A 27,782-nucleotide genomic window follows, 5' to 3' on the forward strand; every position below is an offset into this window, starting at 1 on the left:
AGTTTTTTGGATGGGTGGAAGTAGAGGTGGAAGATGAGGATGGAGATGGAGCACTGGTCTGACTACTGGGAAGAGTTATGGGGGGCCTATTCTTTGTCTTAGCCTTAAACATTTTGACGACCAAATACTCCGGCCAAAACTTGGCGAGACAAATGGTTTCAAATTGAGTTGGGGAGACGCTTATCTTGAAGGAAGATATCTCCCTGGCGTAAGAAAAGTTAAATTTTTCCACCTTTAAGCCGACGGCTTTTATTTTGCTTTGTATAAAAGCGGTCACATCATTGGATGTGAGGTCAGGGGCTAGCCGCTAGACAAAAACTTGTCGCTTTGGTGGGACTCCTACCAGTGGTTTCGGCACCACAGGCCCAGTACCTGTGATGGCAGTATCCGGTGGTCCTGGACATCTATTAGCTGGTGGGAGCGAAACTGAGGGGATAGTTAAGGGTGCGGACTCGATGGACACGGATTCTACAGACATTTCTAACTGCATACTCTCCGAAGTGACGCATTCGGCTCCCGAATCTGCATCACCAGCAGCGATCGTTGCCCTTGGAGTAGCAAACGTAATCAACTGCTGCACTAAGGGAGTGGTCGGAGTAAGTTTTTCAGATGCCGGCGGACATGAGGCAGTCGGTGCATGCAAGTCCCGCGGAGTTGACTTCTTGCGCCTCGGAGACTTAGCCAGCAGCTGTATACTACTGAACTGAGTGTCCATGGCCAAGAGCCAATCATATTGCTGTTTAAAGCCTACGATCAGCTCTTTGAAGCCACTCCGCGTCTGCCTCATGAACGAACGCATGTCGTTTTCCACAGCACGGCATTCCTCACAACTATAATGCAGGCCGTTGTTTTGGAAAATGGCGTCTGCTACACGGCCCGAGATCCCTACACATTTTGCGTGCACTACGCTTTCGCAAAGCCAGCAGGGGATATTGGGCTGGTCATGGGTGATCTGCTTCTGGCAGGTTTTTTTGGCACAGACGACAGAAAATTCCATATTTATGTCTTTTATTTTTTTTTACTTCGGGAAAAAAAAGTTCAAAACAAATAGCAATCAGACCACTGTGCAGAGCAAATGCTTAGAGCATACGATGAGAGAGGAGAGTGGTTGCAGCAACAGCTTATAAGTGAGAGCGTTACTGCACAAAAAGTTACAAGAGCGAGAGCGAAATAACAGTTATTGAGAGTTAGGTGATAGAGAGAGTAATAGATGGCAATAACTACGACAAAGAGCGGCTAAATGTAATGAGAGGGCGACTAACCGACTAACACGACTAACCGACGCACAAAATTTATTAAAAAGGTTGTGTTTTTACACAATTATCAGGCATGCACCCGCGGTAAAAGAATGATTTTAATGTAAGTTAGTTAGAGAGTTAAATTATAGATAAAAAACACCGACTGTTTAAGTTAAACAAGATGAAAATGCGGAGTGCAAAACAAAAACACGTCTGGTCACTACGAAAGAGAACGAACGAATGTGATTAATTAATTCAATATTATATACCCGACAAAGTAGGGAATGGGAAGTGGGCACGGAGGACGTTCCACCCCAAAAGAATATACTGACGCACAAGCCGAGTCAATAGCCATGTCCGTCTGTCCGTCCGTCTGTCGTCCGTCCGTCTTGATGAGCCCTGGATCTCAGACAAGCTAGGAACCAATTTGGTTTCCACTCATGTGCAATCCCCCCCCCCCCCCCAGCGCTTTAAAGCATAAAACTAAACCTCGTACCCTTGCCTATGTCGGTCATATCCGATGAGATCCCCCCCCCCCCCCTTCCCCCCCTCTCCGCGTTCAGTGGCGAACCAGAGGTGTATTATACTTTGTTGTATCTTTGTTTATACTAATTTTTGTGTGCTTGTTTTCAATTCCATTTTACTCTATTTGTATAGACTCGGCACTTTCTGTACCATTTTTTTTTACCCATAACACTCACCACACACCGGGCCGGACTAAGGTGCCAGTCGAACCGTACCGAGAGTCAGCTTGGCTAGGGGATCTGTGTAACAATTAGACCAGCCGGGAACGGACAGCTCAGGGAATTGGCATACGGGGTGGGTGGCTGATCCCCTCACAAAACTGATACCATGACTGCCTAGCTGCCTGATCTTCTGGTGAAGTGGAGGGTGATGACTTGTCATCAACCAGCGCCCAAGCCAAAAAGTTCACTTCTGCTGAAAAGAGTGATATCACATCACATACTCATACATACTCCGTCAGAAAAATGCAAGCCGACTGGCTGAAGAAAGTTGAGTTGGCCACGCCGGTGTTTCCCAACTTCAGTGTGTAGCCATAGAAGGTGTCAACACAATCAAAAAGGCAGCGCTCGCAAGAGACGCCTGGACCGTCTGCAAAGCGCTCCAGAGTGCTGCCCAACGTGTCCTTCGCGCAGATTGCCAAGGAAAGGACACTAACCAGGCGGTGCTCATACTCAAAAATTAGTCACTGGCCCCGATCGAAGCAGCCAAAGGAGAGCTTAACTTCGGGTTCAGCTCGGTGACAATGAACGCAGCGGCCGAGGCACGTCTTCTCGACAACCAAGTAGAGCAGAACATGGCCTCGGAGATCGAGGCACCCGACGTAGAGAGCCGGCCCAAGAGGTCTGGCTCCTCGGAGACGTAGCTGATGCTCGACTTTGAGGCATTATGTGACGATACTCTCGACGACTCTGACTCTGACATAACAGTTTTTTATACCCGTACTCAAAAAAGAGTTAAGGGGTATATTAGATTTGTGGTAAAAGTGGATGTGTGTAACGCAGAGAAGGAAACGTTTCCGACCCCATAAAGTATATATATTCTTGATCAGCATCAATAGCCGAGTCGATATAGCCATGTCCGTCTGTCCGTCCGTCTGTCCGTCTGTCCGTCTGTCCGTCTTGATGAGCGCCTGGATCTCAGAGACTATAAGAGCTAGAGAAACCAAATTTGGTTTCCAGACTCATGTGATATCACACTGCTACAAGTGTATTCAAAATTTCGCCCCGCCCCCTTCCGCCCCCATAAAGGACGAAAATCTGTGGCAGGCACTAAAGTCGTAACTCGACCTACTACCAGTCGCCCCCCCGCCCCCCCCCCCCAGAATGTGGCAGGCACAATTTTAAAGATACGATAAAACTAAAAACGCAGTATCGTAAAAAATGACCATATCTACCAGATTGCTGAATCAGATCGGATCATAATTATAGCCAGAATGAAGAAATGAATTTTCTGTTGGTTCCCTCTCCTTCTCCAGCGCTGCTGACGCTACTGATTCTCTTTCTCGCTCGCACACTCTGCCGCGTTCAGTGCGCGAGCAACCCCTAGCGGAGGAGATGTAGAATATAAATGGTACATGTACAATCTACATGTTAGATGTGGAATATACATTTTAGATGTAGATGTAGATAACATATGTAGCAAAAAAATGTAAAATGTTTTTTTTTTAATTCTAAAAAATCATTAGCTCAAAAATGTATATACAGACTGAGTACGGGTATAAGTAGAGTCGCGTCCCCAGAAGCGACTCACACGTTCCTTCTCGTTTCATTTTTATTACGGTATTTTATTTATCGAATCTTCTCTGTTAGCGACTGACGACACGTATGCAAATCTTAATCTAATACATTTATTTAATTAATTATACTTAATTATTTAGAGTACGGCCCTAACTAAGTTTTATTGCTGGGTGGCGAGGTCTCTTCGCCCGTGTCGTGTATGGCTAGTGTGCCAAGTTAAAGACTGCGCAAGTCTATTAGGATTGGCCTAAGGCTTGAGCTGCTCCTTTGCTTTCACCTTGGCAATTTCATCTTTAACTGATCCTACATTTAAGTCTTTATGGATATTTTCATTCCGTATGTACCATGTTGCCCCAGTGATAGTTCTTAATAGTTCTCTGATATTCAGAAAGGAAATATTTGCATCGTACTGCGATGCTTCTTTGCTGTGGGTATGACTCCAATATTCCATGGATGTTCTGTGAAAGTAATATTTTGATTTTGTGGATTAAGCCATCTAACCAAACGCGGTCGAAAGCCTGGCCTACTACCACAAAAAAAGCTAAGCAATACTCTTTCAAATGCATTTCGTATCTCAGAGGTTATACGGTTTACTTGTTCAATGGTTCCATGTTTTTCGCGAAATCCAAATTGGTGCATCGGGATGGCACCGTTGACTTGTAGGTGGTGTTTGATACGATTCAGGAGCAACATTTCAAATATCTTTGATAGCATTACTCGACAAAATCGAACTTTTTTTTTCCTCAAGTATCCAAACCGACTTTTTCTGATAGATATGGGGCTTTAACATTTTTTTAAGAATTATGGTTTTTTTTCGATGGCAGAACTTTTTTTTGAAGAATTTTTTAAGTCTGGTATTTTTTTTTTAAGCTTTTTTCAGAGGTAGCGCCTGCCAATTGGGAACAAAGCAAACGAAAAAGGGTTGTACATTTGGTACCTGATCGCGATCGCAATTCCCGATTGGAAGTTGGGCCCGCAGCCTTCCAAAAGGTATTTTTTGTTCATTTTTTCATTTTTTAGGTTTGGTTAATGAATTTTAGCTCCAAAGTGTCTCCATAGATTTTAATGAGCGAAACCTTAAACGACGCCAAATTAATGCACCTATACAAAAAAAAATAGAGGACACAGGATATAAATATTTTCGACTTTTCCTGAGTTTTTAAAGTCAAAATTTTGTAAAAAATACCGCACAAAAATCATCATTTTTGCATTTCAATGCTTTATATTTCCCAGACGGTAAGCTGATATTACAAAGTGTTTGGGCTTAACTTCAAGCTGTTTTAATTATCTTTTCAAAATAGCAAAATAGCAAATACAACCAGACGTAAGATACTAGGGTTATGTGAAAAAAACAATCGATATTTCTGACAGAAGGTTAAGAAAAAAATACCAGTTTTCAAAAATTAAAAAAAAAAAGTTCTGACATAGAAAAAAAAAAAAAATATCATCAAACCATTTCTAAGCCCCAAATCTTTAAGAAAAAGTTCGTTTTGTTCCTTGAGGAAAAATCGTGTTGACTAGTGTAGTCAAGGCAGTAGACTGATAGGTCTTATGATGATGGCTTGGACTTGTATGTTTTGGCTTTATTTATCATTGTGATAACTGATCTCCTCCATTCTTGAGTATAATAGCCTCATTTCATCATGCTGTTGAATATCACAGTATCACGGCAATTCTATGATAATTTTAGGGGATATGAAATCGTGACCCGGAGCTTTCTTTTGCTTTGAAATTTGGTCTTTAATGACCCTTGTGACTTCTCCTGATTGGAATATGATAGGCGGAGTAGCTTCGGGATTGTTGGTTGGTGGGAGCACAAAGCTATTTGTTGCTGGGCGTGGTTTGAAGACGTTTTCTAGATGGACACGGCCCGAGATCCCTACACATTTTGCGTGCACTACGCTTTCGCAAAGCCAGCAGGGGATATTGGGCTGGTCATGGGTGATCTGCTTCTGGCAGGTTTTTTTGGCATAGACGACAGAAAATTCCATATTTATGTCTTTTATTTTTTTTTACTTCGGGAAAAAAAAGTTCAAAACAAATAGCAATCAGACCACTGTGCAGAGCAAATGCTTAGAGCATACGATGAGAGAGGAGAGTGGTTGCAGCAACAGCTTATAAGTGAGAGCGTTACTGCACAAAAAGTTACAAGAGCGAGAGCGAAATAACAGTTATTGAGAGTTAGGTGATAGAGAGAGTAATAGATGGCAATAACTACGACAAAGAGCGGCTAAATGTAATGAGAGGGCGACTAACCGACTAACACGACTAACCGACGCACAAAATTTATTAAAAAGGTTGTGTTTTTACACAATTATCAGGCATGCACCCGCGGTAAAAGAATGATTTTAATGTAAGTTAGTTAGAGAGTTAAATTATAGATAAAAAACACCGACTGTTTAAGTTAAACAAGATGAAAATGCGGAGCGCAAAACAAAAACACGTCTGGTCACTACGAAAGAGAACGAACGAATGTGATTAATTAATTCAATATTATTATACCCGTACTCAAAAAAGAGTTAAGGGGTATATTAGATTTGTGGTAAAAGTGGATGTGTGCAACGCAGAGAAGGAAACGTTTCCGACCCCATAAAGTATATATATTCTTGATCAGCATCAATAGCCGAGTCTATATAGCCATGTCCGTCTGTCCGTCCGTCTGTCCGTCTGTCCGTCCGTCCGTCTTGATGAGCGCCTGGATCTCAGAGACTATAAGAGCTAGAGAAACCAAATTTCCAGACTCATGTGATATCACACTGCTACAAGTGTATTTCAAAATTTCGCCCCGCCCCCTTCCGCCCACACAAAGGACGAAAATCTGTGGCAGGCACAGTTTTAAAGATACGATAAAACTAAAAACGCAGTATCGTAGAAAATGCCCATATCTACCAGATTGCCGAATCTGAATCAGATCGGATCATAATTATAGCCAGAATGAAGAAATTAATTTTCAGTTGCTTCCCCTCCCCCTCCCGCCGACGACAACGCATCTCATTTTCCTTCTCGCTCGCACATTCTGCCGCGTTCAGTGCGCGAGCAACCCCTAGCGGAGGAGATGTAGAATCTAATTGGAACATGTAAAATCTACATGTTAGATGTAGAATATACATTGTATATGTAGATGTAGATATCATATGTAGCAAAAAAATGTAAAATGTAAAATTTTTTTTTTTTCTAAAATTCTTAAAAATCATAAGCTCAAAAATGTATATACTGACTGAGTACGGGTATAAGTAGAGTCGCGTCCCCAGAAGCGACTCACACGTTCCTTCTCGTTTTCAATTCCATTTTACTCTATTCGTATAGACTCGGCACTTTCTGTACCATTTTTTTTTACCCATAACACTCACCACACACCGGGCCGGACTAAGGTGCCAGTCGAACCGTACCGAGAGTCAGCTTGGCTAGGGGATCTGTGTAACAATTAGACCAGCCGGGAACGGACAGCTCAGGGAATTGGCATACGGGGTGGGTGGCTGATCCCCTCACAAAACTGATACCATGACTGCCTAGCTGCCTGATCTTCTGGTGAAGTGGAGGGTGATGACTTGTCATCAACCAGCGCCCAAGCCAAAAAGTTCACTTCTGCTGAAAAGAGTGATATCACATCACATACTCATACATACTCCGTCAGAAAAATGCAAGCCGACTGGCTGAAGAAAGTTGAGTTGGCCACGCCGGTGTTTCCCAACTTCAGTGTGTAGCCATAGAAGGTGTCAACACAATCAAAAAGGCAGCGCTCGCAAGAGACGCCTGGACCGTCTGCAAAGCGCTCCAGAGTGCTGCCCAACGTGTCCTTCGCGCAGATTGCCAAGGAAAGGACACTAACCAGGCGGTGCTCATACTCAAAAATTAGTCACTGGCCCCGATCGAAGCAGCCAAAGGAGAGCTTAACTTCGGGTTCAGCTCGGTGACAATGAACGCAGCGGCCGAGGCACGTCTTCTCGACAACCAAGTAGAGCAGAACATGGCCTCGGAGATCGAGGCACCCGACGTAGAGAGCCGGCCCAAGAGGTCTGGCTCCTCGGAGACGTAGCTGATGCTCGACTTTGAGGCATTATGTGACGATACTCTCGACGACTCTGACTCTGACATAACAGTTTTTTTTATTTTTATTACGGTATTTTATTTATCGAATCTTCTCTGTTAGCGACTGACGACACGTATGCAAATCTTAATCTAATACATTTATTTAATTAATTATACTTAATTATTTAGAGTACGGCCCTAACTAAGTTTTATTGCTGGGTGGCGAGGTCTCTTCGCCCGTGTCGTGTATGGCTAGTGTGCCAAGTTAAAGACTGCGCAAGTCTATTAGGATTGGCCTAAGGCTTGAGCTGCTCCTTTGCTTTCACCTTGGCAATTTCATCTTTAACTGATCCTACATTTAAGTCTTTATGGATATTTTCATTCCGTATGTACCATGTTGCCCCAGTGATAGTTCTTAATAGTTCTCTGATATTCAGAAAGGAAATATTTGCATCGTACTGCGATGCTTCTTTGCTGTGGGTATGACTCCAATATTCCATGGATGTTCTGTGAAAGTAATATTTTGATTTTGTGGATTAAGCCATCTAACCAAACGCGGTCGAAAGCCTGGCCTACTACCACAAAAAAAGCTAAGCAATACTCTTTCAAATGCATTTCGTATCTCAGAGGTTATACGGTTTACTTATTCAATGGTTCCATGTTTTTCGCGAAATCCAAATTGGTGCATCGGGATGGCACCGTTGACTTGTAGGTGGTGTTTGATACAATTCAGGAGCAACATTTCAAAGCATTACTCGACAAAATCGAACTTTTTTTTTCCTCAAGTATCCAAACCGACTTTTTCTGATAGATATGGGGCTTTAACATTTTTTTAAGAATTATGGTTTTTTTTCGATGGCAGAACTTTTTTTTGAAGAATTTTTTAAGTCTTTTTTTTTTTTTTTAAGCTTTTTTCAGAGGTGGCGCCTGCCAATTGGGAACAAAGCAAACGAAAAAGGGTTGTACATTTGGTACCTGATCGCGATCGCAATTCCCGATTGGAAGTTGGGCCCGCAGCCTTCCAAAAGGTTTTTCATTTTTTAGGTTTGGTTAATGAATTTTAGCTCCAAAGTGTCTCCATAGCGAAACCTCCATGAGCGAAACCTTAAACGACGCCAAATTAATGCACCTATACAAAAAAAAATAGAGGACACAGGATATAATTATTTTCGACTTTTCCTGAGTTTTTAAAGTCAAAATTTTGTAAAAAATACCGCACAAAAATCATCATTTTTGCATTTCAATGCTTTATATTTCCCAGACGGTAAGCTGATATTACAAAGTGTTTGGGCTTAACTTCAAGCTGTTTTAATTATCTTTTCAAAATAGCAAAATAGCAAATACAACCAGACGTAAGATACTAGGGTTATGTGAAAAAAACAATCGCTATTTCTGACAGAAGGTTAAGAAAAAAATACCAGTTTTCAAAAATTAAAAAAAAAGTTCTGACATAGAAAAAAAAAAAAAATATCATCAAACCATTTCTAAGCCCCAAATCTTTAAGAAAAAGTTCGTTTTGTTCCTTGAGGAAAAATCGTGTTGACTAGTGTAGTCAAGGCAGTAGACTGATAGGTCTTATGATGATGGCTTGGACTTGTATGTTTTGGCTTTATTTATCATTGTGATAACTGATCTCCTCCATTCTTGAGTATAATAGCCTCATTTCATCATGCTGTTGAATATCACAGTATCACGGCAATTCTATGATAATTTTAGGGGATATGAAATCGTGACCCGGAGCTTTCTTTTGCTTTGAAATTTGGTCTTTAATGACCCTTGTGACTTCTCCTGATTGGAATATGATAGGCAGAGTAGCTTCGGGATTGTTGGTTGGTGGGAGCACAAAGCTATTTGTTGCTGGGCGTGGTTTGAAGACGTTTTCTAGATGGACGGCAAGTGTATTTGCTTTCTCTTTGTTGCTGCGAGCCCACTCTCCTGTTTGTGTACGCAAAGGTGATTCACTCTCGATTGGTGAGCATACGCCTGATTTAGCTTTCCACAGTGGGAATCGCTTGGGGAATCGTTTGCTAGTTTGGGAAGAGTTGTTCCATATAGGATATTTTAGCTCGGTTTTTTCCATCGTCTAGGGCTCTGCATAGTAGATGGTTGGCTATTTTTATCCGCTCTTTCGAGACAGGTTATCTGTGGGCTTGCATCTCTCGCCGAAGCATTCTTTTATCGCGTATCAGCAATTCTATGTGCCTAGAAACACAACTTCTGTTTGAAAGTTTATTAGCTGCTACTATTAGTATTGAGTGTTTTGCGGCCAGTGACATTGAGGTCACTAATGCTTCGACTGAGCTATCAATGTCATCTTTATAATAAATATTTGGCCATCAATATGAGAACTTATATACTTCTTGTATTTGAGCCAATCTGTTTTGCTAGAAGTTAGAAAGTGTGGGCGTTCCGAAAGCTGTGGATGGTCGTAAAGGTGAAGAAGAATGGGCGAGATGATAGATCTGTTCTGAGCTTACAGCACACTTCGTGTAACTGCAAAATACATCAAGTCGGGTTTCTTCCTTGAATCTGTGGGCCAATATGTGGGCTTGCCCGGAGAGATAAAGTCTAGCTTGTTTCGTGGGGTCATTATAGCGTTATATAGGTGTCTTCCTTTCGGGTTGGTAAGTCTAGATCCCCAATGGGTGTGCTTGGCATAGTAGTCAGCAGCTGCTATAAATCGGTCACCTAGTAGGTCGAAGAATGTTACAAATTCTGTTTCGGAAATGCAAAAGCGTGGTGGGCAGTATACTGCGGCTAGGTTTAGGTAGCCGCTCTGAATTTCAATATGAATTGCTGTTGCCTGTAGATAAGGTGTAGCAAATGAAGGCAATGGATAATGGCTAATGCGATTCTTGATCAGAACGCCAGTACCTCCATTTACCTTACCATCGGGATGATTTGTCGCATAGAAGTTATAGCCATCGAGGTGAAAGCTCATAGCATTAATCAAAATTATTTTAAGTACTTGCTCGATCGTGACTTAGATGGGAGGGGAAAAGCACAGTGATCGCTCGGGCATCATTGATAGAACTGATAAAAAGCTCCACAGTTGAGACATGAGCCACAACCACCAACATCAGCACAGAGTGGAAACACGAACCACAACCACCAACATCTGCACAGAGAGCGGGAGAGCAGAGAGCGAAAGCTCTACCACCAGCATCAGCACAGAGAGCGGGAGAGCAGAGAGCGACAGCTCAACCACCATCATCAGCGTAGCAACAAGGGTTAGTTTATAAGATCGCGAGCACATAGAAAACGGGGAGTGATATTCCAGACCAGCGAGCTGAACGGACGTGCCAGTGGAAGCCAAGAAGGCAAAGAAGACAGATTTTGACGGCGAGCAAGGAAAGGGTGAGCAGGTATCACCGTCGTGAGGAAGAGGGCTGCAGACCGGTGCGGTTAGGCAAGAGAAGAGAAAGAAGAAGAAGAGATGAAATAAAATGTAACTTAAATAACTACCAGCGCGACTTCATCTGTCAATCTGTGCGTGTTTCCCCCCTTGCCCTGTAGTTTCCCCGAGGTGCCGCCAGGCGACTGCCCAGGCATCCTCTGGCGATCTATGCCCATTTCCCTTCCCTCCTAGACCCGTGCCTTCCCCGAAGTGCCACCCGGCGACTGCCCAGGTATCTTTGGGAGGGTCTCTGCGCCTACTCTCCGAACTGCCGCCCTATTCATCAGTGGTGCTCTCCGCACCAAAAAAAATGGAAATGAATAATACTCCTAATACACCGTCTCTTTATCTACCTACATAAGTGAGCTGGCCTACCCCTTTTTTCCTACGTCTGATTTTAATTTTCCTCCTGCTGGTCTTTGGTGGCTGCCGTAGTCGTTGGATCCTGGCTTGCAAACTCCTTGAGGCGTATCTCGCCATAGTCCGGTGTCGTAGAGTTTTGAGTTGTGGTTCGGTGCCGTGGAGTTTGGAGTTGTTGTTCCGTGCGGCTGTACAAATCCTTTGCGTTCGCTTTCGTGCTGCGCTGCTGCTCTCTCGGCTGCTGTGGGCTGGCTTGTGGCAGATGCTCTCTTGCCGTTTAGGGTCAGCGCTGCCATGCTCTCGTCATGTTTTTGAGTACGTACGCTAGAATTGCGTCATTGGCTGTGCCGCTCTCTTCTTTTCGATGCCAGCTATGTTATGCTATGGCTCTCTGCAGCTGGCCAGCTCTGTTCTCTTCGCTTATGACTCTCGCTCTCTTTGCTTAAGCTCAGTGTATATCTTCTTTTCCTTTGCTCGTTGCTGGTTATTTTGCTGGTACTGAATAGTGCCGGCGCAGCGGCAAGCGAATACAGAAGTTTTTCGTCTCTTCTATTCTATCCTAATATTCCTTTATTTTTCGAGATGGACTTACATACATATAAAGATGACAAAGTAATAATATCGGATGCGTTCCTCCACATTCCGGCCCGCCCTGAAACATAGTTTCTGAATGGGGCAATAGTGCATAATTTGTGATTAGTCAGGTAATTTCTCCAGATGGGGTCTTGAGCCTGACCGCTCGAGCCAGGTCCTGATGTTAGGGACTGACGTGGTACACTTTGGTCGCTGTTGCAAAGAAGTCAGGTACTTCTGATGCCATTTTTTCCAGAACCTTGGTACATGGCGCACATCGTGGTATGAATACCCATTGATCAGATTAGTGTGTTGCTGTGACGACAATGGGTTTTGCATGTCATGGTATGAGCGTTTTGAACCGATGAAATTTGTGCCGTTTTCACTGTAAATTTTGCTGCACTTGCAACGTAGAGATATGGAGCGCCGCAGCGCAGCCAGGAACGTTTCAGTGGTGAGATCAGTGGCAAGTTCCAAATGTATTGCCGACTGGACTAGGCAAACGAATAGCATATGTAGCCCCTTGCCATTCCTGAGAAGGATTGGCCCAGCATAATCGCAACCGGGGTTGACAAATGGTAGTGCCTGCGTTATACGAATGCTGGGTAGATCAGTCATTCATTGCTGTAATGTATGCTGTTTTTGTCGAAAGCAAGCCAGTCGTGTTTAATTTTGCGTATAAGATTACGTGCGCCAAATATTCAGAACCTTTGCCGAGCAATCACGAAAAGTGCAGAAACACCTTTGTTCAGGTTGACCCATTGCTCGTTTTCCCTGAGTAAATGTCCTTGTCAATGATTTGTGAAAGCTTCACCAGTTGAGATCGGCTATGTAATGTTTTCTTAGCAAGTAGAAGTTGGTAGTCGTCTTGGTAGCAAGTTAATGTTTGTCGCAAACACATAATGCGTGCCGTCTGGAGCTCCAAAAATGTAAGAGATTGAAGCTCCAAATCCCAAGTCCCGAGATGGATGCTTTTGTGCGTTGGATGAAGCGAACTACATAGCCAACAGCGTTTACGAGCTTCAGCCAGAAAGAAACTCGGGTTATTAGTTCCTAAAGCGGATTAACCAATTGTGATTCGGCTAATGTCGACCAAAAATTCGTTTTGACTTAATTTTTCCTGTCATTTTCTAAAAGATATAAGTAAAACCTTGAGTTGTTCAACTTTACCATGAATTGATCCTTGTCGCGTACCCACAAGGGACCAGTCCACCTCAACTAAAAATCCCTAAGGTGGACGCACATTCAGCTGGCTTTGTTTTGGAGTCCACATGCCCGAAGCATGGCGTGGGATGGAGTCTAGAGTATCCGAGGTGCGGTTCCCAACAAATGTCTTCAGCTGGACTGGTGCATATGATAGCCATGATACAACAATTGTAGAATCGCACCATGTAAAGACAGTGGTATTTCTCTGTCGTAATGCAGCCTTAATTGAGCGTATAAGTGTGCTCAGTATAAGAGCTCCGCAGAGTACCAGGTGTGGCAAAGATTGTTGCTTGAGTGGCCACCCTTTTCTTTGCAGCCACTATCGATACGGAAATAGAGCCATTGTAGTATATTACTCTGCTGTACACTACAGCAGCCTATGCCTTGATTGAAGCATCGGAGAATCCGTGCAACTTGATGTTGTCTGCGTCATTGACAACCAAGCGTGACAGCTGAAACTGCTGAAAAGTGTCGAGATCTGATCACCACTTCAGCGAATTAATTGCCAGTTTTTCGGGGAGTGGATCATCCAAGTCCAGAATGGGTAGAATAGGCGTTGAAAGAGGATCTTGAATTGAACCACGGCGGGTGCCATGATTCCAAGCGAGTTGAATATCCGTGATACTTCGGACAAGGCTTGTCGATTTGTGCAGCTGGGATTTTCAGATAGACCCACATTGTACGTTAAAGTGTCTTTTCCGGAGTGGAAGTAGATTCCCAGAACCTTTACTTGTGACGATTGAGTTAGTTGGGTAGAGGAATCGGAGTCCTCTGTTATGCAGTTGGTATTTGATACCCATTTTCCGAGCTCTAAGTTGGCGCAGTACATTTGTTTTATGAGTTCGTTTCGATTTTGTAGCAGTTCAACCTCACTGTTTGCTCTAGTAAGAACGTCGTCAACGTAGAAATCCTCCAATAGTATTTTCGCAGCATTCGGCAACTCCTGCCGATGATCCGAAGCCAGTTGTTTCAATACACTGCTAGGAATGGTGCACACTAGGTTCCGTATGTGTCAACGACGCAGACAACATCGAGTTGCACGCATTCTCCTACATTTCAATCAAAGCATACGCTGCTGTAGTGTACAGCAGAGTAATACACGACGATGGCTCTATTTCCGTATGCGACACTAAAAATATGGACGTGCTTGATTTGTTGGATCTTCTCTCTTCGTCTCGATGCTTGCCGCTGACTCATATTTGTCGGAACATTTTCACAATGTCCGCTTAGAATACGAATATGTACATTCTGAAGCGAAGGCACACAACAAACAGATCGCGTTGGATGCTCGGTGCTATAAAAAGAGTGTCGTTCAAGGCATTTCCATTGGCGTCGTGAAATGAACCATCAAAAACTAAACGGAGTTTTCGACCCAACATAGGGTGGTGTGACATTTAGAAATTCTGCCAGCAGTGATTTCGTCTGATGGCAGTTCCCGAATATGTCCCAAAGTTCTCGCATGAAATTGATGTATGGGATTCGTAGTGGCTCATTGTGTTGGTAGCGCCGTTCCACCGATTTGAAACAGTTGAGAGCTCCTTGTAGAGTGTCTACAAATTCAGGATGTGCAGTGTTGAATGGAAGCTCCACGATGTACTTCCCATTTTCATATCGAATGTGTGTGGTGAGAGTGTTTCTCGACCTGTTACTCTTCGGGTTCCAGTTTAGTAGTGTAGTCGACGCTCTTCAGCTCCCAAAACGAAGGTTGTTGTAAGTTTAATTGCGATGCGTGTTTAGAGTGTCATGAGTGACGTGATAACCCATCCGAGAACCGATGAAATGGCGATAAGATTGCCCTTGCGGTCAAACATCTTCCTTCCTGTAAGTGTAGACCATACGTATTCGCTAAAAATAAAATGTCGATTTGTGCGTTTCTGCAGAAGTTTGTGTCAGCCAATTGTAGATCATTGAACACTTTGAGTGCTGATGCTTCAATGCTTCGCCTTCCCAGTGATGACGAAATACTGCCAAATACATAGGCGTATACATCCAGATATTCATCAGAAACCGGGGACTTGATGTTTGTTATATCCCCTTTATGGTGTCAGGTTATACTGACGATATTTCCGAAACCAGAATGCGTGAATGTAAACGTGCCAAGCCAATACATAGGAGAGTTCTGAGCCTGTATCCAATAAGAGGCGACACGCTATGTATTCTCCCTTTGCGTTTTGAACATAAACCATGGCCGTGGATAATGTGCTTCTGCTCAATCCATTTGTTAGTGTAGATATTGAAGTGCCTTGCGCACATATAATCGAAGATGTACTTAGTTCCAAAGTTTTGGCAGGTCGGTACACTATCTTTAGAAATAACCGTTCGTCTTGACGTGGAGGAGGGGTCCTCATTGCAGTGGACTCGATCTTCACGTCGGAACCGTCCATAGTCCAGGTTGAAAAAGATCTGGAATTCCTGTGCGTAAAACTGATTCTCTCAGGCTTTACCATTTTCATTATTCCATCTATTCCACCTTCCTCGGATTTCTAAATATACTAGCATCACCTGTCCGCTTTAAAAACTGTTTCGACCATAGCGTTGCTAACCCGGGCCCTTCCGCTCACTACACCTGAAGACTCCAACCATCCTACATCCTACTCTGTACTTGTGCACTGACGTTATGAAAGGCACAAACAGTTTTTTACAATGTAAATTTCTTTGCTCAATTTTTCCAAACAACTTATTCTCATGAAAGGCGGATCTATAAGGATCTATAAGGCGATGATCAACAACCAAAAATTTATTAGAGTTTAACTCTTTTATCTTTAAAGGATTCCAAGATAACTTTCAGACGGATGTCATTAACAATGATTTCAAAAAAGCATTCGATTCTGTGAACCACTTCCTTCTAGCACAAAAACTTGACCTTTTAGGGTTTCCGCCTAGTCTTTTGAGATGGATTTCTAGCTACCTTAGCTCTAGGTCTCAAAGAGTCCTCTTCAAAAACTCCTTCTCTTCACCTGTTAAGGTTACTTCTGGAGTACCACAGGGCAGCCATCTCGGCCCCCTACTTTTCACACTCTTTATTAATGACTGCCTGCCTTCAGTATTAAAATGATGTTGAACTATTATGTGTCTATTATGAGGAACTCAATAGCTTTTAGTCATGGTGTTCTGCAAATATGTTACCCCTAAATGGCTCGAAATGAAAAGGAATGAAAAGTTCATGGCTCTAGCCCCTTTTTCGCCTCCTTTTGAGAGAATTATCTGTGTTTATGATCTTGGTGTTAAACTAAACCCCAAATTAATGTTTTCCGAACACATTTCTACCATGGTAAATAAAGCCATGGATGAGCTTGGGTTTATAAAAAGGTGGTCAAAGGAGTTTGACGATCATTGTGTAACGAAGACTCTCTATATCTCGATTGTTCGTCCGATTTTACAGTACGGCTCTTGTGTATGGTGCCCCCAGTACAAAGTACACCAGGACCGTTTAGATTCAGTCGAGAAAAACTTTTTACTTTTTGCTCTGCGTGACCTGAACTGGGATGCAGGTGTGAGACTGCCATCTTACCCTCGTAGATTGCTTTTAATAAACCTTCCAACCTTAGTTAGTCGTAGAAAAAAGCTTGGAGTGATTTTTATGCACAATCTGATCAAGGGCTTGTTGAACCGCAAACACTTTACGATTCCTATTAAATCTACTATCAACTTTATTCCTTTGTCCCTTCCACTTTGTAGATAAAATTTTTGTCTTATGCTCCGACTATAATTCGCTCTAGCTAATTGTTGAGCTACTGAGCTTCTTCAGTAGCGTTGTTTTGCAAGATTATTTAAGAGACGATGATTGTTCAGTTAATATATTCACAATTTATTTTACTTAAGTTAATATATATGTATTATCCAAAACTAGCGAAAGGTGTGCGAATTTAATAACGAGAGTTAATGATGGGTCGATTGAAGACGCGGGGGCCGGTTCAAGACTGTTGAAGTTGATATGTTTATGTTAGGTTTAGTTTAGAACTCTTTGGCAGGCAGGTCACTGTGCCAGACAGCCAAACGTTTTACTACGGTGATGATCGAATTTGAAGTGTGGTCTGCTTTTTCTGATGAGCCTCCCCCACAGCGGCTGACTAACGCCGAGAAAGAGCAACGCACCAGCAAGAGCTTAAGTACAAGCAAACAAACGGTTATAAAGAGAGACATTAGATTAAGAGATGACTACTCTTTGTGCTGCCATGGGCCGGCGCTTAGCCGAACATACTCCCCCCGTTGAAGAGCACGGGTCTTTAACATCCTTCTTTGGCAGCCACATTTCCTTTGTTGATCCAGGTGACGTCTTTAGTATAACCACTCCGGAAACCATCCCTGACTCGACGAAGAGGTCCAATACTCGTGCGAGGGGGCACTTTAGACTGGTTAACTGAAAATAACACAGGAGAAAGTGGATCTGATGCGCGAGACTGAGACACCTCTCCTGCAATTATCCAGCCTAGCCTGGTTTCCTGAAGACGTGGCAGACCAGCTCCCAATTGGATTTGGCCAATGCAGAGAAGCTCAAAGAACAGTCCCGCTCCAATAAGAATGTCCAAAGGTTGAGACTTGTAGAACTTGGGATCCGCTAACTGTGTGTTGCAGGGAATGTTCCAGCTGTTTAGGTCGATATTGCAGTTAGGTTGACTGGACGTAATGGTGGGAGCAACTACTGCCGAAATTTTCGTGGCATAACTTGATGTGCGTGATTCCAGGTTGATATCTACGCAGCATCCTTCCGATGTGGCACGTGACTCGCCGAGACCAGACACCAAAACATCCGACTCTTTCCTTTGAAGCTGCAACTGCTGAGCCAGGCGAGAAGTAATGAGATGCACCTGCGATCCAGAATTAAGCAAGGCACGGCATGGAATGAGTGTACCAGAGCGATTCCTTACGCTGATTATGGCAGTGGCAAGAAGTACGATGTCCTGCCTGTGACTCTGGGCCAAAAGCGATGTGGCTGACGCTGTTGCAGTATGTACAACGCCAGAGGGTCCAGCGGGCTATTGCGGAGCTGATGTAGAATGTGACAGTGATGGCAGAATGGATTGAGAACCGTAAGACGGGGACTCGAAGTGAAGTAGAGTGTGATGTCTGGCACCACATATTCGGCAGGATCGAGAATGACATGCACCCTGCGTGTGGCCTGCTCGGAAACAGTTGGTGCACAGTGACAGCTTCTTAGTTTCCTGAAGTCGAAGTTGAGCGGAAAGATTCCCAAATTGTGAACACGCATAAATGGAGTGTCCTGGATCACCGCAGAATGTACAGACCTTGGAGCTGGTTGCGATTAGACAGTGTTTCCGACTGCTCTGGGTGTACATATCATTTGCGTGCTCTTGGGTTTCCAACCTCTGGCATCTCTGCTCCAGAAACGTGGCGAATTGCTGGCTGGAGGGTATGCTATCCAACGACGAGCATTCCTCCCACTTAGTTTGTGTGGCGCTGTCCACCTTCTGTAGTAGGCTGTGTATTAAGATGCAGTCAGCAATCTGCTCCTTTGTCCCCATACTTTGTAACGCTCGCAGATTGGCATTACCTGTATCCGAAAGGGACCGTAGTTGGAAAACAGATGAGGCCTCGACACGCTGCAAGCTCAGAATGTCTGTGACATGTGCCTGAAAGATGAGACGTTTGTTATTAAATCGTTTGCTGAGTAAACCTAGAGCAATAGGATAGCTGGCGTGGCTAAATTCCAGCGACGAGATCGTGTCCAGCGCTGGTCCCTTTAGGCATGATCGTAAATGCTGCAGCTTCTCGACATTCGTGAAAGGTCAGGGTCCAAAACGAGGAATACTGAGCGTAGCCCCCACCGAACTGAGGAAGCTTCAACTCCGGCAGGCGTGGCCGACTTTGCACGATGACCGTAGTTGGGGCCTCTCCTACATGGTCCGCCCGCATTGTTGAACATGGTAGCATTGTGGGCTGCCGCTTGTTTAACTCTCGCTTCATGCGAATCTCCAGCATGACCACGCACTCGTCAAACTCATCCCTCAAGGGACTACCGATCTCATCGAGATCAATCTTCTCCAGGGCATTATGGTGCTCGTTAAATGAAGCTACAAGATCCGCTAGCAGCTTCAGCCTCACGTTCAGCTCCTCCTCACTAAGCTCGCCAATCCTCTCCTTGGCGACGGCCGTTTCGATTCTCCGTGCCGCCCCTAGCATGGATTGCACCTTGCGCTTGTAGAATGCAGCTTCCGAATCGACGGACAATGGTGAGGGGGGCAAGATCGAAGGGGTGCTATTAGAAGCCATCGTGTATGTTCAATAGAAAAGCTGGGCTTAGAGTCACTGAGAGAGTGTAGAGGTTAACAGCCGGTGAATAACCTCGAACAGGTTTACACGAACTGTACAATCGATCGCAGCGTTTAAAAACACACAGTCTTGCAGTTTTCAGATCAGAGCTAACAGTTTGAAACGCACTGCACTTGTGCATCCGACAACAACAAAGGCATGCACACTAAGAGCACGAAACCGAAACGAAACAACAGCAAGCAAGCAGACCGCAAAGCAGATGACGCGAGAACCGTTTCTGTTGCTTGTGCACAAACGATGAACCGAAACACCGTGGTTCAAAGCGAATTTATCCAACGAAAATGTTTTTTGTGATACAATTTAAAGAGTTTATGTTTATATCACGTCGGGGTCACCAAATGTTGAGCTACTGAGCTTCTTCAGTAGCGTTGTTTTGCAAGATTATTTAAGAGACGATGATTGTTCAGTTAATATATTCACAATTTATTTTACTTAAGTTAATATATATGTATTATCCAAAACTAGCGAAAGGTGTGCGAATTTAATAACGAGAGTTAATGATGGGTCGATTGAAGACGCGGGGGCCGGTTCAAGACTGTTGAAGTTGATATGTTTATGTTAGGTTTAGTTTAGAACTCTGTGGCAGGCAGGTCACTGTGCCAGACAGCCAAACGTTTTACTACGGTGATGATCGAATTTGAAGTGTGGTCTGCTTTTTCTGATGAGCCTCCCCCACAGCGGCTGATTAACGCCTGTAACGTGTAACGACGATAGCCTGGTAGCACGGTCATCGAATGGTATGGGCGGCACGCGTTTTCATCGGCTCTAGCTCGTCGGTTTCGGGGGTGGTGGTCTTGCGCGAACCATTCGGACCTATCGCTCACGATAGTATGATCAGAAAATTTCAAGAATTAGCGTGCGTACGACAAAACAATGCTAGAAGCTATATCGGCAGGGCAAAACAAAAGAAAATCAGAAAGGATGGCAAGAAAGGGAAAGGAAACGAAAGAATGTCGGATTACGAGCCCACAGATGTCGAAGTGGCTCCTTTTGGACCCTCCCTACCAATGATCGCATCTTTGAAGTGGAAGAGTTCAAGCGATCCCTTCCCTACGATTACGCGTCCTTTAGCATGAGTTCAATCGGGGTTCTACTCAAAACTCAGAATCATATCTGAGCTAACACAAATAAACTTTCGGTAATTCAATATATTCAGCTTCATTTCTATCCTTAATTCTAATTAACGGGTATCATAATTCAAAAGCGATGGCGACAAAAATATGAAGTAATATAATAAATGGTAACAATATATAATGGAGGAATATATGATGGCTTAAAGATATATATATATGGAGATACTGTATGATAAAGAGGTATAAATACAAGGAATATTTACTTTCTACAAATTTTCTATTAATCATTAGTTCGGTTTTCAAATTTCAGACTTTTCGCGTTCTGTTTCACTTAACTGAAGTTTAAAATTTGGATCTTTTGGAATTCAGGCATTATTCTTGATTTAAGCTAATATCGTTTGATTTTATTCGTGACTTGTCGATCAGTCAAATTGTTCGAGGCTTTGAGACCGAACCAGATTCAAAAGTACGGTCTATTCTCGATATTTACGATAGGTTAAGGTTAATAAACGAATTCGCGCTGGACTTATAGAGAGAACACGGTAGGATTGGTCACTTTAACGCCCAATTGGCGATTCAAATCTACTGGGTTACACATGGGACTCTTACATTTGTTCACTCACTCGATCTGGAACATCCTCGGCGAAAGATCGATCTTCCGACGTGGTTGCTGAAACAAAGTGTGGTTCTCCACGGTTAAACGGTCTGGGGTCGTGTACCCAACAATCCTAATGGATTCTCCTCTACGGTCCACAGCATATACAGAAAGCGCGCATGTCTTTTGTCTCTTACACGAGAAGCGTACTAATTAAGTGGAAAAATAGACTTATACAACAATATATCCCACGCTATGGCAGTGCGCCCATCTCCAGGTCAATACACGCATGCACGTAGGCGAGCCGGTTTGGCGCACGCTTCCTGGGAAGATCTTTATCGGATCGTCGAGGTTTGGGACGGTGTCCGGATTGGCGACGCACGCTGCCTTGGAAAATCTCTATAGGATCTTCGAGGTTAGGGACGATGTCTGGATTGGCGACGCACGCTGCCAGGCTCACATTGCCTGCGGAATCTCGCCGAGAAGAAAGAAGCTACCCGCACTAGAGTGGCAGCAGAGTTGCCAGAGAGAAGTGGCTTGCCCCATCCCAGGCGGGGCGACGAATTGCCCACTCGGGCTGCGCAGCGAAACGTTAAGTCCGCATTCGTTCGCGCACATAGGAGCTCCCCTAGTCATGTCAGGCGCGTTTGTACCTTCCCATGGGCTGGCCCCCTTCCACGCTACCGGTCTGGCGGTCCGTTGGCCGCTCCTCCAAATTTAGCGTAGGTCGTCGATCTCGTCATCTTTGGAGCTGGGCACCGTACGCAGTGCCCCAGATTACTCCCTTTATCCTTCTGTCCCCCTTCACTCACCAAATATTACGCCCACAGGAATCGTTTCCTGGTTTTCTTATTATTGATCACTTGTATTTTTTGATTGCAAAAATTTTCGCGAGGTATGTGCAAAGATCAACTTTATGTAGCGAGCAGCCAAACGGAAAAGGAAATCGGTAGGTTGTCACTTTAACACCATGCCTTTCGACCTCACCCTTTTTTTCTAGGTCATGGATCTGTCAAAACTTAGTCAAAGCGACCCTGAAACCCTCACCCTTTTTACATGTGCCTTGTACTTGCCTGAACTACATATAAGCAACTCTGATCTTTGCGATCGATAGTTCTACAGGTTCTTGGCAGAAACTTTGCTCACGAGTTCTATCGATTCCGGCTAATTTTAAATTTGGTTCTGCTGCTTCAGGCGCCACTACAAATGCCCCCCCACAAGATCAGACTAGGGGAACTGCAAGATGACCTAGACTGATACCGCATGAAGCACTACATCACTGTCGTATGTCCTTACCATGATAGTTTCCCAAAGACCGGCCTTGCAAATCCTCCAAAGCATAGTACGAGTTCCCTATCTTTTTACGAATACGAGCCTTTACAAAAGCGGGTCCAAATTTGGAATTATATCCAGTTTGAAAGCAGCTCTGCTTAAAGTTACGCCTAAAGACTTCTTGTCCTTCAGTGTACGTTACCTCTCGCGACCGCGTATTGTAACGTCGTTCGTTCTCGTCGTACCTCTTCAGCATCTGCTGGCAGGCGTCCTTGCGGACGATTTCAAACGAGTCGGATCTATCGAATTTCAACGATCGATCTTCCAGCAAATTCAGCTTCCGAAGCAAGGCATATGTATCTCCTGAAGTGACCATGTGTTGACCAAAGGTCATATAGTACGGCGTAGTGCCCAAGCTGGCGTGTACTGAAGATCGCAATGAACAAGATATCCTGCTTAGACACTCATCCCAGTTCTTCTGGTCGGGTCGTATATACGCTCGGATCCCGGCGATGACGGATCGATTCACCCGTTCTGAAGCGTTCGCTTGGGGTGAATAAACTGCGGTTAGCGTATGAGACACTTTAAACTGTCCCAACAGCTTCTGGAACGCGGCTGACCGGAATTGAGAACCATTATCAGACACAATAGTCTCAGGCACTCCAAATGTCATGAACAATTCATTTTCCATATACTTGATCACTACGTCTGCAGTAATCTTCTTCACAGGCTTTAGGAATACATATTTTGAAAAATGATCCAAGACAATGAAGATACCGATATTGCCGCCTCGAGACCGAGGGTAAGGTCCAAGGAAATCAACGTACAAACATTGGAAGAACCGCTGGGTTTCTGGTGCCTTCCCCATCGGTGGTCTTAAAACACAATTCGGAGCTTTAGTGGTCTTGCATACGTCGCATGTGTTAATGTACGATTTCACATCGGTTACTAACCCTGGCCAGTAATAGTGCCGTCTTATACGCTCAATGGTCTTATGCATTCCTCCATGAGAAGTTAGAGGGTCATCGTGAGCTCGTTTTAGCAAATTGGGGACTAACGATTTTGGGACCCACAATTTCCACGCGTATTCATCGTGTACTTGTTCCCTAGATAAATGCTCAGCTCTACGATAAACGAAGCCCTCGTCTGTCCTTAAATCCGGTACTCTTTCTTGATTAGCCTTCACCCGTTCTATCAATTCCATGTACTCCGCAGATTTGAATTGATCCGATTCAAGATCAACTAGTGATCCTTCAGGCAATTCCAATGCTTCTACTGCATCTTCATTGACACGCGACAAGACGTCAGGAACGACATTCTGTGAACCTTTTCTGTGTTCTATCTTGAAACGATAACGTTGCAAAGACAGAGCCCATCGGGCCAGACGTGAACTCAGATCGTTGTTGGACATTAGCCACTTCAATGAGGCGTGGTCGGTTATTATCGTAAACTCGTGACCCTCGACATAAGCCCGAAAGTTCTTTAAGCATACGATAGCCGCTAAACATTCCTGTTCAGTGACTGTGTAGTTGCGTTGCGCCTTATTCAATTTTTTTGACACGAAAGCGATTGGGCACTCGTCTCCCTCATCGGACAACTGCACTAGCACTCCACCCACACCGGTCTTGCTGGCGTCGCAGTGTATGTAGAACGGCCGTGAAAAGTCGGGGCTTTTTAACACGGGGGCTTCGCAGAGGCGGCGTTTTAAGTCCTTGAAGGCTTTCACTGCTTCCTCGGACAGAGCGAACTTCCGCTTTGTGGACATTACGTCCGTCAAAGGTGACGAGAGCGAAGCGAAGTTTGGAACGAACTTCCTGTACCAATTACACAATCCCATGAAGCTCCTCAAGCCCCTTAGATTTTTCGGTTCAGGGAAATCAATGATCGCTTTAATCTTATCTGGATCTGTCCGGATTCCTCCATCACCTACAATATGACCTAGATAGCGCACCCGTCGCATACAGAAATGACTTTTGCCAATATTGATTGTCAGACCCGCCTGCTTCAGATGTTTCGCTATCTCCAGTAGCACCTCAAGGTGACTCTCAAAACTTGGAGAAACTACGAGTAGGTCATCCAGGTATATGAATACCTCATTTCGAAGCCGAGCTGGCACCACTTTGTCCATCAGACGCGACATCGTGCTAGTGGCGTTACACAAACCGAACGGCATTACCCTATACTGGTAAAGCGGACGACCCGGAACGGTAAAGGCGGTCTTCTAACGAGATTTCTCTTCCAACGGCACTTGGCAGTAAGCGTCTTTCAGATCTAAGCTAGAAATGAATTCGGCTTTCGGTAAACGACTGAGAATGCCACTTATTTGGGGCAGAGGATACGCATCCTTCTCCGTAACGCTATTCACTTTCCGGCAATCCAGGCAAATTCTGATTTTACCAGGTTTATTTACCATCACGATTGGGGAAGACCACGGGCTTTCTGACTCTTCGATTACACCAAGCTGTAGCATTCGATCGACTTCCGCGTACATGGACTTTTCCACAGCTGGTGAAACAGGGAAATGCCTTTGTTTGACAGGTTTGGCGTTTCCAGTATCGATGACATGGGTGATCAGACTAGTTCTTCCCAAGCCATTTGCGGCGAAGGAAGGATAACTCTCGATGACCTTGGACAGCCGATTTCTCTGACTCTGAGTCAATTCGTGCTGCTCTACACCTTCCTTGGCTAAACCCATGTCTATTTCCGATATCAACAATCTGCTAGGCAGAAGATCGTACGCCTTCCAAAAGTCGATTCCGAGATAAAGATCGTTTTTAAGAGAAGGAATTATGTATATCTCTAGGAACTTTCTCTCGTTGCTGTACTCGATCTCTACTTTCATTCTGCCTACTATCGTCTGTGTTTTACCATCAGCGGTGCTGACGCTTTCTTTGAGGCGTTTAAATGCCACATCTCCGCGCGCCAACTCGCTCGCCAAATTCCCACCGACGCAACTAATAGACGCTCCCGAGTCCAGTAATCCGAAAACGGTGCGCCCGAGTAGCTGTACCTGCAAAAAGGGACGAGGATCTCTATTCCTCGCTGAGAGAGAACTCAAATGCTCCAGCCCCTTTCGACAACTCTTCACCTTCTGCCAGAAAGCAATCAGTCGTTTCTTCCCGCGGGCTTTGGAAAACCCTTTTGTCTTTTCATACTCAAATCCGGTTTTGGTTACGTCTGTGAATGGTTGACAATCCACCAAGAAATTGGGGTTGTCTGTTTGACCGTCTGGGTCGATTTCAGACGTTGCCGTCTTTAATTTGGAACTTATTCGGTATTCGTCCCCTGGTGGCGAAGCACACTCGAGGTCTTCGGTCTGTACGGCGATCTCGGTGTGCCTGCTTTCACGTTTTTTGAGCACGTTTCACAGCTAGGCTTATAAGTGTTAGAAGCTCCACAGCCATAACAAAACACTCTGCGCTCTGAGACACAATCTTGATACCTGTGACCTGGCTTGCGACAGTTCCAGCATATCAAGGATAAAGCATCGATCTCCAGCTTCACTTCGGGTACAGATTCTTCCTGCGACTCAGCGTTGAGCTGCAATTCTGCCACCTTCCGGCGAAACGGAACCTCTTTAGTGTACCCAGGTGTACCTATGATCTCTTCTAGGAAGGCTTCTCGTCTACGACACACTTCTCTTAGCTCTTGGACCGTAGCTACTTCTACGTTCAGCAGTTCGTGGCGTATGTCCGGCAGCAAGTTGGTCTTTAATACTCTCACGAGCTTACGAGTGGGCCACTGGACCTCTAGCTGATCCGTCAGGTTCGATATTGATTCATAGAATGTGTCAAAATCTTCATGGACCTTCTGCTTACGATTCCTAATCAATTCCTCGATGTCCACATCGTCTTTCTCAGTGCGGAATTGCACTCTCAACGCCTCGCACAGCCTATCCCAGCGCACTATTCCAACTGACTTATGATGCCGCCAGTAGAATTCGTTGGCCTTGCCCTCGAATAACACACTCACATTCCTACACAATATTGGGAAGTTGCCCTCCAGTGTCTGGTGGGTCAAAGCCTCCACTCGGTATATAAAGTTATCGACGGACATGCCTACACCCGAGAACTTGATCTTCCAGCCGTTTACAATGTGCACCACTTTATCGGGCCTCTGTGGAAGCTCCATGGAACCACTTTGTGGTGACGAGGGATGCACTTCATTCAGCAATGCCCGCTCGAACCCACGGCTAGGTCTAGTTTCCGATCTCTCATTCTGGGTCGGTTCTACCGTGGGGGTAGGAGACCGGCTGACAGTTGCCGCAGCGGCGATACTGGGCGTTACCAGTCGCTGCACTGAATCAGCTACGGACCCCTGGATCAGGTCAGAGATCCTTCTGGTCAAAGTAGTGAGCAGTCTGCGCTCCATAGCCGCGAAGTCGGCATTCCTAGTCGAGCTACTTTCTTCTGCCTCTCTTCTACTTTCCTTAGACTTAGAACGCGTGTTTTTCGCTATTTCCTTAGAGACAGCGCCACTGCTTGGCCTACATTTGACCTTGCATTCGGGACAGGTGTCGTTGGTCTTAAAATGATTGGTCACACACGTGACGTGAAACTCATGTCCACAACTAGTTAGGTAGACCTCATTATGGAACTGTATCACCTCTCGACACAGACTGCACGTGATAGTAGTGCTACCTCCCGCCTGAGCGGATTCCCTATCGGGCGACCGATCCAAACCCATCCTAACCAATATTTACCAAAAAAAATTTTTCTAATTATTACCGAACCTCAACTTTCTCAACCTTTATCCGGAATCTATTTTAACTCCAATCTGAACCTAATGTCAACTTAATGTGAACCTAACGTTAACTCAATCTGACCGTAAAGTCAATTCAATCTGAACTTATGTCAACTCAGTCTGAACTCATGCTTTTCGGTTCACGAATCGTAGGTGTTTTTTTTTTTTTTTTTTTTTTTCTTCTTCCGAACATTCTCGCGAATAAAATTTTTAGGAAAGTCAAGGCAACGTCCTCTCGAGGTTAGCTCTGTTCCAGGCTTCTTCTCTAAATCGGACAATTGCACCGGACTAGGGGTATCTACGTTTCTCACTCCTTGTCGTGTTCAGAAAAACGATTCTAATACCTCATACTCGGAAAAGCTGACGTTCCCTCTGTTCAATAGTGGTTAGGACATCCTCGGAAGTCATGTCACTAAGTTCCAATGCGACAGGATAGAATAAAGTCAACTCCCTTTGAGATCGTAGATCGATCAACGGCGAGGTACGTCAAACACGGTCAGGCGGTCAACCTGAGTTGCTCTCGGCCTGTATTTCCACTGCTTGATTTCACCCTCGTCGCCTCTCGTGAATAAAATGGTTTTGCGGACCTGTCACCTGTGGCCAGAAGGGAATACTTAGCTTCTCTCTTCTGTTTTCCTATCAGATTACGGTCTAGCACCACTCATCACTGGAAAGAAAAGTCAAAAGACTTTAGAAAGAAAAGGGAAAGAACTGATTTTCTCTTCTACGAGTCTTACTGAGTGA

At 44.5% G+C, this 27,782-nt stretch overlaps 1 protein-coding gene across 1 annotated transcript in view; it reads right to left on the reverse strand.

Moving 5' to 3' along the window:
• The window catches only part of LOC121404357 (alpha-N-acetylgalactosaminidase), a 136,469-nt gene that overhangs the window by 8,934 nt on the left and 99,753 nt on the right, over nt 1-27,782 (reverse strand). The gene's annotated exons all lie outside the window — the stretch shown is intronic.

This window comes from Drosophila obscura, unplaced genomic scaffold (assembly GCF_018151105.1).
Source record: "Drosophila obscura isolate BZ-5 IFL unplaced genomic scaffold, ASM1815110v1 contig_193, whole genome shotgun sequence".
Lineage (NCBI taxonomy): Eukaryota > Metazoa > Arthropoda > Insecta > Diptera > Drosophilidae > Drosophila > Drosophila obscura.